At 43.9% G+C, this 15,555-nt stretch overlaps 1 protein-coding gene across 1 annotated transcript in view; it reads left to right on the top strand.

The window, feature by feature from the left end:
- The first annotated feature begins 6,077 nt into the window (after positions 1-6,077).
- Positions 6,078-15,555, top strand: part of LOC111157881 (solute carrier family 38 member 4) — a 61,757-nt gene continuing 52,279 nt past the window's right edge. Inside the window, exon 1 of the mRNA XM_022519588.1 lies at positions 6,078-6,212. The gene's annotated coding sequence lies outside the window, so the exon portion shown is untranslated. The remainder of the gene's footprint in view (positions 6,213-15,555) is intronic.

Genomic DNA, 15,555 nt, shown 5'->3' with positions numbered 1-15,555 from the left:
TGTGTGTGTGTGTGTGTGTGTGTGTGTGTGTGTGTGTGTGTGTGTGTGTTTAAAGATTTATTTATTGGTCAGAGAGAGAGCACAAGCAGGGGGAGCAGCAGGCAGAGGGAGAAGCAGGCTCCCCACTGGGAAAGGAGCCCGATGTGGGACTCGATCCCAAGACATTGGGATCATGATCTGAGCCAAAGGCAGCCACCTACACAACTGAGCCACCCAGGCATCCCAACATTTTCTATTTGAAAAGGGTATATGGTGCAAGTGACTTAATTAAAGTTTTTAAAACAACTCTGTGAGGGGCACCTAGGTGGCTCAGTCATTAAGTGTCTGCCTTCAGGTCAGGTCATGATCCCAGAGTCCTGGGATCGAGCCCTGCATCAGGCTCCCTGCTCACCAGGGAGCCTGCTTCATCCTCTCTCACTCCCTCTGTTTATGTTCCCACTCTTACTGTGTTTCTCTCTGACAAATCAATCAATCAATCAAAACAAAAAACCCAACTCTGTGAATAGGTACAACTATTATCCCCAAATAACGGATGAGGAAACTGAAGGATAGAGAGGTCAATCATTTGCCTAATTACTGTGTAACTACTAAGTAGTTATTAGCTGGTAAGTGAATTCAGAGCTGGAATTCAAATGTAGGGCATCTGGTTCTAGAAATCCGAAACCAAGTGTTTCTCTTCTCATTTTCTGTCTTCTATACATTTGGAGTTCGTACATAAATTTTTGTACGTATATTTGTACCTATAGATGTATTCAATGTGGTAATTCTCCCTAAACATGTCTGGTTTGGGCTGATAAGTCTTTTCATTTGATTTTTCCTGATAAAGAAAATATGAAGTTAAGACTGACATGAATTAGTTTTTAACTCTCGGAGGAATGTCACACGGGGTAAAATTTGCTTTTAGACTACCTTGATATCATTTTCCGAAAGCTGCCACGCTATTGTGTTACCTGTCGATGTCAAATCAATGTCAGTCCCTGTTCAAACACCAGTTGTGCAAAGCACGTCAGAGTAGCTGGTGGCCTGGCAGATTTCATCACTGTCTCTCTGGGCACCAAAACTAGAGCTGGACACCTAATTGTGGTGCCTCGTGACTTACAAAAAAATAGAGAAAAGATACAGATTATCCTTAGGGATAAATCACAGGTCATTTCATTTAATAACTCAGGAATAGAAAGTGTTTGTTACAGTATGCAAATCATAGAGCTTTCTTCATTCACTCACTCACTCATCGGCTATGGGTACTGAGCTCCTAGGGTCAGATGCTACAGCAAATGCTGGGAACACAGATCAGAATAACAGAGACTGGCTGTCGAGGGACCCAGAGTTTAAAGGGGGCCAAACAATGTATTATGATCTATTTCTGGAGCCCAGTTTAATCATGGGACGGAATGAGGAGAGCTTTGGAATCCCGTCTACCTGAGTCCTAATTCAAATCCCACCTCTTGCAAGCCACGGAACTCGGTCCCTGTTTTCTCATCTGAAAAGCAAGGGTAAAAACATCCATCTCCCAGGGTGCTTGTTAAGTACTAAATTCCGTGTCCAAAACATGCTGGTTCTCTTTTTCCAGCCTTCATTGAGCTCTCCACCTCCACCCCACGTCCCCAGCCTACCAAGAAAAAAGATAACTGGAGTCGGGAAGGGTTTCATTCACTTAAGTGGTGATATGTGAGCTGGGACTAGAAAGATGAGCAAAAGGTGAAGTTGACAGGCAGAGTCAGTGGCAAGGGCTTCCAGAAAGTGGACAGAATACACTCAAAGGCATGAAGGCATGGAAGACCATGGTGTTGGGGAGCCAGGGGGAAGTGAGCAGTTTAGAAGATGGTTTGTATAGATGGCTGTAGTTGATTCGTGCCACGTGTGTCGAGTTGGAAAAGGAAGGTGTTGTGTTTGTTGACTATGACTGTTCAGGTGACTGCATGTAATGCCATTTCCAGACCAGAGAGACGGGAGCTAACGTCCTTGGGGCTGGTGTTGAATGCTGACCACACAGGGCACATTTTCCTCTCTGAGCTATCCATGTGCGACATGTGGGCTCTGCGCTACCTTTTCACCCCCTGGAGGGGACCCCAGAGTTTAGCCCCTGTATCCCAATATTGGAAATGAGACTTGAGTCTCCTGAGAGCCTAGATCTATTCTGATATTTTGTTTTGAGAACCATTTGCTAGTTGTTTCGTCATGTGTGAAACTGAGATGGTGAGTGATCTATGCAGCTATCTTTTTCCTAGTACCAGTAAGAAATTGTAGCCCATTTAGAGAACATAACACTAAAATTCAACCAAATACAATTCCTGGTATTACTCAGTTTCTCACATAAATCCAGCTCAAATTCATAGAAAATAAAGTCATTATACTGACATTAGAATTCATGCAATTATGATAGATAATTGCTTTGATAGTAATTATTTTAAAAAACATAATTTTATGGCTAAGCAGGCTATTCAGTGTTGGCTACATTATAGGCAGGAAAACAGTTATCAGTCTTAAAAGAGAAAATGCTCACAAGAAAAGGAAGGTGAGCTGTGGGAGATACTGAACTTGAAGCCAATGGTTCGTGCTCCAGTCTGCCAATTATTAGTTCTGTGTCTTTGGACAAACCACCTAACCTCCCTGAACCTTTGTTTCCTTTCTCATTAAATAGGGAGAATAATAATATTACAGCTAGCTTATTTTAGTATCCGGTGCCATAATACATGTTCAGGTATTTTATAGCCTAAAGCCATTTTAACCAATTTTAATAACTATTAGTTGGAAAAATAATCCTTGTTAAAAGTCTACTATCAAAGAAAAATATTTATACGAAGTCTGCTAAAATCACTGCCATCAAACTTCTCAACAATAGTCCGTAAACCAAGGAATTTGATAGCGCTGTCATGCGGCCTTAAATAATAATTCTGTTCTAATTCCTTCATCAGACATTCATTTATGCTAAAATCTGGTAAAGGGTATACTCTGGATCATCACCCCTGGGAGATGTTCCTCCAAAATGGGCTCACAGTCGTGGAGAAATACTTCATGCTCCTTAGGGAGATTGATTAAAACCTCTGAGGAATCCCATAAGAACTTTTGACACAATGTTTTCCAAACTTCCTGGAACACAGAACTCTGTTTTCAAGTATTAGCTTTGGTTCAAAAGACTATTTGGGGGGAATATTTTTCCATATAGACTTTTTTTTTTTTTAAAGATTTTATTTATTTGACAGGGAGAGAGATCACAAGCAGGCAGGGAGGCAGGCAGAGAGAGGAGGAAGCAGGATCTCTGCAGAGCAGAGAGCCCGATGCGGGGCTCGATCCAGGACGCTGGGATCATGACCTGAGCGGAAGGCAGAGGCTTTAACACACTGAGCCACCCAGGCACCCCTAGACTTTTCTTAAAAAGAAAAGTATTCATGACAAAACTAATAACCATTCCTAGGTTAATGTGCTTTTAGAACAGAGAGCTTTGATGTGCTCATATAATTTTGTGTTAATATATGTGCTAATGTGTTAATACAATTTTAGAACAGACAGCTTCAATCAAGCCAACTTTGTCAAGATGGTAGTAAATGCTATCTGCTCTGTAAACTTTTTTCTCAATTGCAAACATTTCATTTCCCTCCATCACTAGGTGAGTTTTTAGTACCATCTGAAAATAACTTCAGTCAGGAAAACAATATATCAAGAAATGCGCTCCATTTTCCAGAAGGAGAAAATGAGTCACAAAGAACTTAGTGATTGGGCCAAGGTCGCATAGCTCGAGAGTGGTAGCTCTGAGATTCAAACTTAAGCTAACACCTCCGGAGCCAGTGAATGATCTGATGGTAAATCAAATGTGTTTTACACTGTGGTCCTGCAGATGTATTCATGTTGCTGGTTAGGGCTTCTTCTCATCATTTCAAAGACTGGTTTAAGCAGATCTTTGAAGATTGGGTAGATTCAACGGAGCTGTCAGCAGCTCAGGTTTGGGTTGTAGCAGGGAAGATAAAGGGCTATCAGTTGCCTCATACCATGGAGACTGGAGACGTGGCTTTGAGCTCTTCTTTAACTCTAGTGGACAGTAGCTGCAAAAGATGATACACTTGAACTTTGTCCGCCACTTCACTGATTCACAGATGAATGCATCTCATTTTACCTCAACACACACCTGATAGCAACAGTTTATATAGATGACTAACCCACCGGGCTCCAGCAAATTAGGCAATGAAACACTGTTTTTTAATCTTTTCTGTACTAGGATATAGATGCCAAGAATTGATTGAACAGTTCATTAAAGAGTTGAGCAGGTGCACAGTTAGTTAACTAGTATCTGTCTTGAATTGCATGACGTCATCTTCATTTGGTTTTTCCTGGAATAGCTTTTCATTTTAGAAACCTGAGTTTTGTCTTTAATAAATGTTAGGTTAGGCAGAGAGGAATACACGTCTGTCTTGATCTCTCACTAATCGTCTCTCAATCCGACTAATTTTGACACTTCAGTAGCTTTGTAAAATATACTTATGTTCATTAAATAAGAATCGATGGGAAGTGTAAGCATAAAAAATAATCTAGTTTCAGCAAGTTTAAAGGGACTTAAAAGTCATTCTGATGTATTCTAATTTCTCGGAATGGAAACTTCTCGTTATGACAAACTACGGAGGTGTACAGTAATTAGTCAGGAGGGAGTGATCTGCTTTCATAAAACAGATATTTTTTATTTTTTATGTTTTTAAGGATTTATGTATTTTATAGAGAGAGAGATTGTGAAAGCACAGGTGTACAAGCAGAGGGAGGGGCAGAGAGAGAGGGAGAGAGAGAATCTTCAAGGAGACTCCCCTTTGAGCCTGGAGCCCTATGTGGGGCTCATCCCAGGACCTGAGCTGAAACCAAGGGCCAGCCACTCAACTGACTGAGCCACACAGATGCCCCCAAACAAGTACTCTCTAAATACTGATTTTATTTATATTTAGGCTCCAAAATGGAAACCCCAGGGAAGGTATTTATTGCATCATCCTTCTGTTGAATTTGCATTGTTGGAGGTTTTAGTACAGTTTGATGTGTATATATGTACATATGCATATGTGTATATTAATGTTGTTTCTTGAGTGTTCTTGATCATTATACATTATCTGGGTAATTCTTATCATTCTATTTTTTGATGTGCTAAGGTGATGCTGGTGTTTTAGTCAATGGGAACTCTAAGTAAGAGAAGACGGTTCTAGGCTTTCATGGAATGATCAAACAGTGAGACTTACCCTTCTGAATACAGTGATACTGGACAAGCCAGAGTTCAGAAAGCAATTTCTGTTGCCTAGTGAGTTTCCTGAACTGTGGCATCAGTTCTCCATTGGAGAATATATTTTCCCCAAAGAATGACAAATGAGTATTAAAATAAACAGAGGGTTGTGAACATATTTGTTACACAGGCCTTTTTGAAACAAGAATTTTGCTTAAATCAGAAAATAGTTTTAATATAAACAGGTTTCCTTAAAGTGGTAGGTTAAAGCTTTTAATAAACAGAGTAAAAATTACAGTGCTATTTATTGTATCCTAATTCTTTCTCCATATGTACTGGGAATTATGTTTAAATTGAAGTCTCAGAAAAAAAATTGCCAAAGATCCCCACTCATGGTTAAATGCTACCAAGTTATCCCCAACTTCACTGATCACAAAGTGACTTTAACTATGTTTTTCATTTGTACCCCTTCCTCAATTTTTTTTTTCCTCCTTTATGTCAAGTTCGTGTTTGATAACCCTAAACCTGGTGGCAGTTTAGAATCACCTACCAGAAAGACTTTTTTACTGACTTGGAAGTGAAGATCAACACCTATTCCCGCATATAGGGCAGATCCAATAAAGGCCACATTGACATGAAGAGACTTAATTATAGAACCAATAACCAACCAAACAACAACGAAAACCCCAACTCACACCAAGATCCTCTCTGTTGTCGGGGACCCAGAAAAGAGGGATCAGGGGCTGGCGGCTCCCAGGCTTGGCTCTGGCGGGACAGCTGGACAACTCAGCCCACCTGGGAGGATGCTTTTGTTTACATCTCAGGTTGCCGCCCAACGATTGGTGGCTGGGCTGGAAGGGAGGGTCCGCAGGAAACGCGACACTGAGGATGCTGCCCCCTATCACATGATGGAAATTTCCACTCTGCGGAAAGGCGGAAAGAAAAGAAAGGAGGGTCTCTCAATCCACCCTTTTCCGATACTTTCCCTGGATTCCAGTCGCAGAGGTAGAAGGCGGCACAGGTGAGTGAAACTTTTCTATTTTCTGCTAGGCTTAGAGACTTGTCAGTGTGCAAACTTGTGGCTGGATCCCAGCCCGGACTGGTGTTTGTGCGCTCCTGTGTGCGTGTGCGCACAGGGACACACACACGTGTGCAGTCTGGTCTCTCAACCGTCTGGGGCTTAGGTTAGGTATTGCAGCTTTTTGTAATTTATTTGTTGATTGACCCTAATTCTTCTTGTGGTTTTACAAAGGATCGCGCTTTGGGTGGGTTATTGCAGGCTAATGACCGGGTTGACTAGAAATTAAGGAAACCAGGGCATACGGGGTTAAGGGGACTGAATGGCGCGCCAGTCACCTCTCTTTGCAAGAGAGGTGGCTGTGCCAAGGTAGCCCATTCCCGGGAGCGCTACTCAGCTACCCCTGCCCCCAGTCCCAGATTCCCTAGGCACTTGGATTTCCAGTTAGGTGTCCCGCGACCGCCTTCCACAGCCCTGGCCGCGCCACCAGCCTAGCTCGAGTCAGCTTGGGATCTGGATAGGAAAGTGCTACCCAAGTTGCGGGCCCACGTCCTCAGGGCGGGGACATTGGGTGCTGGACCTAAAATAGACCCGCTGTCCCTGACAGCTGGGCTGCCTGGGCCGGACCAGCACGGTTCCCTGGATGGGGGGCTGTGGACCTGGGAGTCCCCAGAGAGTCTCCTTCAACAGAGGAGGAAGGCAAAAGCTGCGCTGGGTCTGGGGGCCGTGGCGGGGGTGGTGGGAACCCTGAGTCCGAAGTTCCAAGGGAGGCGTCCAGCGCCGTGGGACTGGAAAGCCTGGGGCGCGCTGGAGAGAAGGCAGGGGAAGCGCAGAAACCGGGAGAGGGAAAGGCCAGTGGAGACGAGGGGACGGAGAGGGGACATCGGAGAGAGGAGAGAAGCCCAAGGAGGAGGGGAGAAGGCAAAGAGGGGTAAGAGGCTAGAGCGGGAGTGCGTGAGTGTCTGAGGGAAATGGAGATAAGAGAACGAATGAAAGAAGTGAAGAAAGTAGGGAGCCTGGACGCAGGGAGCCCCTTGGGGGGTTGGAGGGGGAGGTGGGAGCTCGTGGGAGTCCGGAGAGGGGAGAGTGGTGAGCGCAGGCACCAGCGGGCCTGGCCCTGGGAGCCGCGCAGGGAGTGGCTCTTCGCTGGCCGTGGCACAGGTGGGCGCTGCACCCTGGCCACCGGCAGGGGTGGAGGCTCCAGGGTTGGGGCGGTGGCGCCGGGGTGTGGAGTGCGCCCCGCGGGCTCTCAGCTCCTGTTAGTGATCCAGCAGGGAGAGTGGGGGAGTGTCCCGCCTGGGCCGACAGCCCAGGAGATGCGCACCCGCCTTTTGACTTGGTTAGAGGAAAAGGATGAATTAAACTGGGAAGCCCAACCTGGGAGGCTTGGTCAGTGGTGTGCCAGTGTGTGTACCGGGCAGTGAGGGGGCAGTAGGTGGGACCTTGAAAGGCTTGGTGAGGACCGGGATATCCGGAGCCACAGGTCTAAGCACAAGTGTTTAGATACCTGGGCCTGGCCGAACAGGAGGATCTTGATGCCAATTTCTCAGTACAAAACTGCATCTCTACCGGTCTCAGGAGCATCTTAGATCCTGAGAAAAGAGACGGAGCGGTAGCTGCGGCCCAGAAGGTGTAAGCGGACCCCCTCCGAGCGCAGGTCTTACCTACACCTTTTCCGTCGGCCCCTCCACCCCCTCCGCCCCCTCCGCACCCGGCTTTTGGCCCGGCTTTCTTTGTTATGCACTTCTGAGTGGCTCAGCCTCTCTTCGGGAAGGGAGGGAGACTAGAGGGCCGGTCTCCCAATTTCCTGGGTTGTTCTGTTCATATTTATTTGCTTCCAGGCAACGCAGACCGAGTCGTGTTTTTTTGTTGTTGTTTTTTGTTTGTTTGGGTTTTTTTGTTTGTTTTTTGTTTTGGTGCAAAATGGTGGTTTATTAAAGCATGGTAACAGGACCCGTGGACAGGAAGAGCTGCTGCCCCGGGTTGAGTCGTTTTGACCGAATTGTCTTATGTTGTGAAAAGAACTTGCGACACCTAGATCACCATTTCCAGGGCCTGGTGGCCAGGGCTCTGGTTTGGGTTTGTTTGGTTATAGCCTTTTATAGACCTTAACTTTGGGGAGAGGTGGGGTTTGGGACATGAGCCCCACTGCAAACTGCCCCTCAAGAGTTGGGGCGCCTGGGTGGCTCAGTGGGTTAAAGCCTCTGCCTTCAGCTCAGGTCATGATCTCAGGGTCCTGGGATGGAGCCCTGCATAGGGCTCTTTGCTCAGTGAGGAGCCTGCTTCCTCCTCTCTCTCTCTCTCTGCCTGCCTCTCTGCCTACTTGTGATCTCTGTCAAATAAATAAATAAAATCTTTTAAAAAAAGGAAAAGAGTATGGAGATTGAGGAACTCTCACCTGGAACACGAGGAATGCGTGTGCGCACACGTGTGTAACACAGCTTCTCAGATGCTAATAAGTGAATCTACTGAAAATCCATGGTGTGGGTGAAGCTGGTGAGGACAGAGAAACTGAGGGAGAGCAAGTGGACTCTTCAATGCCATGTGTTCAGAGACTGAAAGCTCTCACTGGGCCGATTCTATCACAAAACTTTAAGAAGCAGGGAGATTGGTGTAAGGGGATAGATCATTCTCAAGGCCTCTGGGCTGGATGAGCTCTTCTGGCTGAGTATGCAGTAGTAGGTGCTCAAGGAGGCTAGTCTGTTCCAGGTGAATGAGCACAGTGGCTCACACATATATATCAATTACCATATTTCTTTTATGTTAAATCTTCATAACAGCCTTATGCTATAGACTCTATTATTATACTCATTTTACAGAGCAGGACAGAGACATACACAGTCTGGGGAACACAGAACCTCTTCGGAAGTCCTATGGGGTCATTCATTATTCTTAAATCCAAATGAACAATTCTCTTTCACTGTGTACTTTACAGGAGCAGGACTGAAAAGGTGACTTTTAGGGACCCAAAGCTGACCATTTGGCCTGTTACAGACTAATCCAATACTAAGAAAGCCAAGACAGGATCATACAGCTGTAGCTGAATCCTTGCGGCTCCAGAACTAGTTTTTTCAATAAGTGACGTTTGAGAAATGCATAGTATGGTAATGGTTACCTCTCGGTTTATCAAATGCTGAGGCCAAGCGTAATAAATACAGCAGCTTTGGCCTTCCGTGTGAAATGTTTTTCTGCTTTCGTGTCATTGTCATTGTTTATTTCCTCAGTGTTTTTCAGGAGTTAATTCCTCTATCTTTCCTCCTCACCTTTGTACTGACTTACTAATATTTTCTAACTATTTTTTAAAAACTTAAGCCTTACTTTGTTTTTTTTTTTTTTAATTTTTACATATCCAAAGCAATGATTTCTATAAAAAACACACACACACACAAAAGTTAATGGGATCTATGGCTACTTAGATATTTTTGATATTTATAAAAATAATCTAGTTTTTTAAAAAATGTGCTTCATGTATCACCAGGCCATCTTACAAGCCACCACTGCCTTGATGACATCCTGTAGGAAGGGTAAGGAGTGGAAGTAGGGGAAAGGAAAGAGAAAGGAAAAAACCTTCTAAAAGCCAGGTTTTAGCTAAGCCCTTTACAAATGTGACTCCCATTTAATCTTCACACAAACCTCCATGTTATAGATGTTTGCTATCTCTATTTTACACTGGAGGAAATCGAAGCCCATGGAAATTAAGGAAAGAGCCAAGGGTCACCCAGCTAGTAAATGACAGTGCTTGCATCAGAACTAAGTCCCTTCTATGCCAGAGTTCCTGCTTCCAATAAAGCTGGCAGAAAGAAAGTCAACTAGGAAAACGAAAACTTAAGGAGGAAAGAGGCTTACAAAGATGTTAGCCAACAGGGAAGGATGTGCACGATGGGAGAAATGGAACTGCCAAATGTCTTTCGTGTGACTGCTAATCTTCCCCTGGTCTTCCTTCTACTATTTTTGTAATGACCTAATTCCATTCATTCATTCCACAAACAATCACTGACTATCATTATCTTCCAGGAACCCTGGTAGGGAGTCTCTTTTTATCCCTATTTCCCTAACACCTACCTCAGTCCTGGGCAAATACTAGGTGCCCAAGAAATGGTTGTTGAATAAATGAATTAGTCTAGGGGAAGGAAAGAATAAGCAAGCAAACAGGCATACTAACAGCATGTTGAGAGCCAGGAAGAATTCAGACTTGAGCATGCCACCACTGAAGCTGGCTCAGGAAAGGGGTCAGAGAACATTTCAAGACTAGGTAATGAAGCAGAAATAAAAGGAAGTAGGAGAGAATTCCCAACGGAGACTGGCCTGAAGGGAGAAAGGAGAAAGTGGAAGCCACTCTGGGAACTTAGGAGGGAGGAGGCTGGGAGGAAGGTGTGGTCTGTGATGTCCTAGCTCATCCTCTCAGCAAGGGTCCCAAAGCTCTGACTGCCCTTGAAATTTCAGAAGTTAACTGTGCCAACAAGGGACAAAATGACTGAATACAGGAATCAGCAACACATTTTATTATTTTATCATTATATTATGCTCCTATAATACAGAACTATAGTGTTTCAGACTCCTTGTAATGTTTTAAACACTGCGCTCAAATGGAAAGACTTGACTTTGTTGTCTTCCTTATGGGAAAATCAAATTATTTTTCTGGCTCTCAAAGGGATAGTCTATTTTAACTAAGGTACAACGTACACAATCACAAAAAATATTTCCAAACAAATGCTTTTCTGTGTTTTTCTGGTTCGGGAGGGCTAACTGGGGAGGATTTCTCTCCTTATTTTAGTTTTTAGTGGCTTGATTTATTTTAGTGTGGTACATAAGAGTCTGGAAGGAAAAATGTGTTTAAAAAAATAACATGAGATAGGGCATGGAGTGACAGTAATGATGGCAACCTCCTAGCTCCAAAGTAGATATTTATGCCAGTGAAGATTCTGGCTTTTGATAGCGGACTTGGAAAACACAACTCCCAGGGTCTCTTGTTTCTTTAGGGATCTTTCATAACAACCTCTCATCCCTGGCTCAGAGGTCTGCATGCCTCTGCACCATTTCCACGCTTATAAAATACTCGCAGTCAAACTGTTATTTGGAAGGGAATTCAAAGGGTAAATGAAATCCACAAATAATCTAAAACCTAATTTCAGTTAATACATTAAATCCTCCACTTTTTAGCATTATATCCTTAGGCAAGTATATTAATCTTTTTGAGCCTCAATGTCTTTGGCTACAAAATGAGATCATAATAGCACCTACCTCATTGGATTGTTATGAGGATTAAATGAGTTAACACATGTAAAATGCTTAAACTAACGCCTGATTCATAGTGAGCACTCAATGTAGGACAGACATTACTGTTTAATGGTATTACTCTGCTACCCAGAGAAGTATTTGAAATGTTAACAAATGTCTATACTAGGTGTTCCTTGACAGTGGGTTTTCCTCTGTCATAACTAAAATGAAAGAAACAGAAGAGAGGAAATGAAAAGAGGGATAAAGAAGAAACAGGACAGTCCAGCCCAGAATAACATCATTCCCTGTATAATAATAAGGTTGAAATGTTCCCTTATTTCCTGTTGGCTATTTGCCCCTATTTCTCCTGATAAATCTAGTGTGCCTCCGTCATTAAAATGAACATCATCTCCAGTTCCCTTGTTTTCTCTCCTTCTTGCCTCTTCTGGTCATTCTTGTCTCTGTGGGGCCTCCCATGGTGCCCGTCACAAACAGCTCCCCGTCCATGCTGGCTGAATGAAGGAAGGAAGGAGAACGAACTTCTTGTGTTTTTTACAATAGTACTTATTCTTCAGGGAAGCATGTTTTCCCTGAAATATGAAAGGCCTCTGCAAAGTGAATGTATGCACTGCTGACAGTCTATATAAATATTGTTTAATTAAATTGTTTATTTAGTGTGCGTTACTGCACACAATTAAGCACGGGGGCCGGGGCAGCAGGGTGTGTGGAAAGGAACGCCTGTGCCATCACACAGTGGGGTTTCCTGGATTCGCTCTTGGCTGCTTCCAACTCTGGCTCTCCCACTTCCTACCTGAGTGATGCAGAGGGAGCTAGTGTCTTAGCCTGACTGTTTCCTTCTCTTCACCTCCCAAATGAGGGAAACACTTCCTACTTCATGAGGCTTTTAGGACGGTAAAATAAAATTATGTATGGCACATGGTGAGCATTGGGGTGTGTTTTAAACAGTTAAAAGAAACCCTGCTTTTCCAATTAGATGGACTGCTAATACCTATCTTAGAGATGAGTGTGAGGACTCTGTGTAATAAGCCCTCCAAAGTATCCCTCTTCCTAGGGCTGCTACTGCAACCCCTTACTTCTATTTATCCCAGCTCTGACGTGGCTTTACCATTTTCGGGGACCCACTAAAAGTTTTATTGATTCTGCCTTACATTTCAGGGTAACTTCCTCCCCACCCACCCCATGTTTGTCCTGTCATTTTGCCTTGCGTCATTCGCGCCTTTTTACACCGCATACTCCTAGGACAAGGACTTTGCTCTTTGTTTTGGCATAATTTTATAACCCTGGGTACACTCGGGGTACTATAAAAATGTTAAAGAAGAAAAAGAAAGGAAAAAAAAAAGATGTAATCCCCCAAGAGGCAACTTTGGCCGACAGCTGGTCGGGTGTCCGGGTGTTTGCAGTGTCAGTACGCATCGCACGCCTTCCAGCAGCATCTCTGGCAGTGGCTGGGGGCTCACCGGGGACACGCATCCTGCCCCGCTGTCCTTGGGTGTGTGCCAGCGGCGCTGGGAGCAGGAGATGTGTGGCCGCACCAGGGAGGACCACGGGCAGCCGCCGTCTGGGGTACAGGCACCGTTCCCAAGCTTGCCTGCTTTTGCTGGGACTGCGCTAGAGAAACCAGGCGAGTGAGTGAGATGAACTCGGAAAGAGAAGTAGAGAGCAACTGAGAAAGGAGGGAAGGGGGAGGGCAGCCGGTTCTGTGTTAAGGAAGGTTTCCTGCCTGCAACGTGGGGCTATACTCATGCTATGGTCTTATTTTCTGCACTTTCTCCAGATGGAAGGCATGTAGTCCATAGATGCAAAATGTTTTTATAAACTGCATGATCGGACTGATCTTGACTGTGAAAGTGATCTAACTAAAAGCATTCTTGTTTCCACCCAGGCTTTGTGAGTGCTTGAACCCAGATGGTTCAGAGCACTGCAGACACAGGGTGGTTTTATTACAGACCCGAGAACACATATCATCCCTATATTATTTCTTTTGGGTTTCTGAAGCAACTTTCTAGAAAGAGCACACTTAAAAGAAAATATCTGACACTTTTTTGGCATGTGTCACTATGCTATATTTAATTATACTTGCTGTACAGAGGGATCCGTGCTTTGGTGGACTTACACGTATTTAAACGTTTTATTTTGAAGTAATTATACAGTCACAAGAAGTTGTAAAGGTCGCACAGAGAGGCCCCATATCGTTTGACCCAGTTTCCTCCAATGGTTACATCCAACGTGATTTTCATACAAGATCAAAACCAGGAAATTGATGTGTGCACACACAAGACGTGTGCACAAAATGGATGCCTAGCTTCCATGTCATTTTATCACACGCACAGATTTGTGCAGCCACCACCATGAGCGAGATACAGAACTTCCATCAGCCGGAAGTCCTCCCTTGTGCAAATCCTCTACAAGCAAACTCGCCTCCTTCTCCCTTCCCTGGTCAATGAGATATTTTCTGTCCTTATATTTTAATTGTCTTGTGAATGTTAGGTAACAAAATCATATTATCTGTGATCTTTTTGAGGTTGATTTTTCCCCCCATTGGGTGTAACATTCTTGAGATCTGTTCAAGTTGTTGTATCAACAGTTGGGTCCTTTTTATTGCTGCGTGTTATTCCAGTTGTGTTACCATATTTAGTGGTGAGGTTTTTTTCTCAATTGAGATCTTTGTCTAGATCTTCAGTCGGATGCTAACGGTACTTGGTAAAAGTGTGAGGACAAAATTTGGATGTTTTCGACTTTAAAATGACATTTGTGTGTGATAGGGCAAAGGGAGGTATAAACTACATCTTAATTCAAAACAGACACCACTGGAGGAGTGGAAAGGAAAAAAGGAAGGTGGCAGAGCAAAGTATGTAGTTAGACCGTTAAGATAGAAAACCTGGCACTTTTTAAGATTTCCACACCAATAGGATAATCTATTCTGTGGTTTTTATCTTTAGTTAGGACCACTCAGATTTCCTGAAGCTAATTTTAAAAATGCTTCTGCAGTAGGAATCCCTGCCAGTCTGTGCTCAGTCACATAGCTGATAACTCAGGGCCCCGGTTGGAAATGACCATGAGTGGCTCTCCAGTTTGACAAGGGGTCACCAGAGTCAAAATAACATCTTTATTCCCCGGGAAACCATCAAGGGTCCTGAGACTGTCAATGTTCTATTCTGGCCACTGGCGCCACCCACCGGTGGGAGGAGTATCTCCCAGAGTTCACTTAAGTCGTGTTTTAAAAGGAGGACATGACTTTTCACCTGAACACCCACAAGCAAGGGGAACCTGGACTCTCCAAAGGCTGTAGCTCACTAAGGGAAATGCCACACTTCTGAACAGTACCTAGAAGAGTTTGGCTCAATGCCTCCCTTCAGCCAGTACCTGTGGGAGAGTTCTTGCCTGACTCTGTCCTCCCCACACAAAGGAGAGAACAAATGGCCACTGCCATTTGAAAGTATAAATACCCCTTTTTGTTTTTAGATTTTCACTCTTTGGGCTTTCAGATACATAGTATCAATTCACAAAATAACAGAATTCTCAGTCTAGAACCCTGACCAGATCCAAGTCGAGCTGAAGGCATTGGGCTAAGTCGCTATTTTAATGATTTCTGTTACCAGAAAAATAGTCCTTATTCCAGACTTCACCGGTAGATGGAGGGTAGGGAGGGGGTGCTGGTTCCAAAGCTGAAACACATATAGAGCTGCCATAACTCAAATCATTTATAACTCTTTTTATAGGCAAAGCTGCTTTTCCGAATCTTACCAAATGGAAGGGAATCTTCGAACTGTCTGTGTAATTTATTTTATTTTTGTGTAAATGTTAGACACCTCACATAGCTTTGCAGGCTGTTCTTGTGGATTGTATCTCTGGTATGTGGCCCCTAAGGTCCCACAGCGTGGGACAGGGCAGAGAATGTGGCTCTGCAATCTGTAGGAAGTAAACACTTCCATCCAAGTCAGGAGATTGACCAAAAGGTATGCTGAATTTTGTTTACCTCTCTTATATTATGCTATTTACTTATTTAACTAATAATGACAGCCATTCCAAGGTGTGATATGAAATGCAGACACAGGCTATAGTTCCCAACATTACAGGCTTTGTTTTTTGATTGAAGGGGTAACTGGTG

This window comes from Enhydra lutris, unplaced genomic scaffold (genome assembly GCF_002288905.1).
Source record: "Enhydra lutris kenyoni isolate GAN:26980312 unplaced genomic scaffold, ASM228890v2 scaffoldscaffold56, whole genome shotgun sequence".
In the NCBI taxonomy this organism is placed as follows: domain Eukaryota; kingdom Metazoa; phylum Chordata; class Mammalia; order Carnivora; family Mustelidae; genus Enhydra; species Enhydra lutris.
The sequence above is the reverse complement of the archived record's forward strand: the minus strand, read 5'-3'. Positions and strand labels throughout refer to the sequence as shown.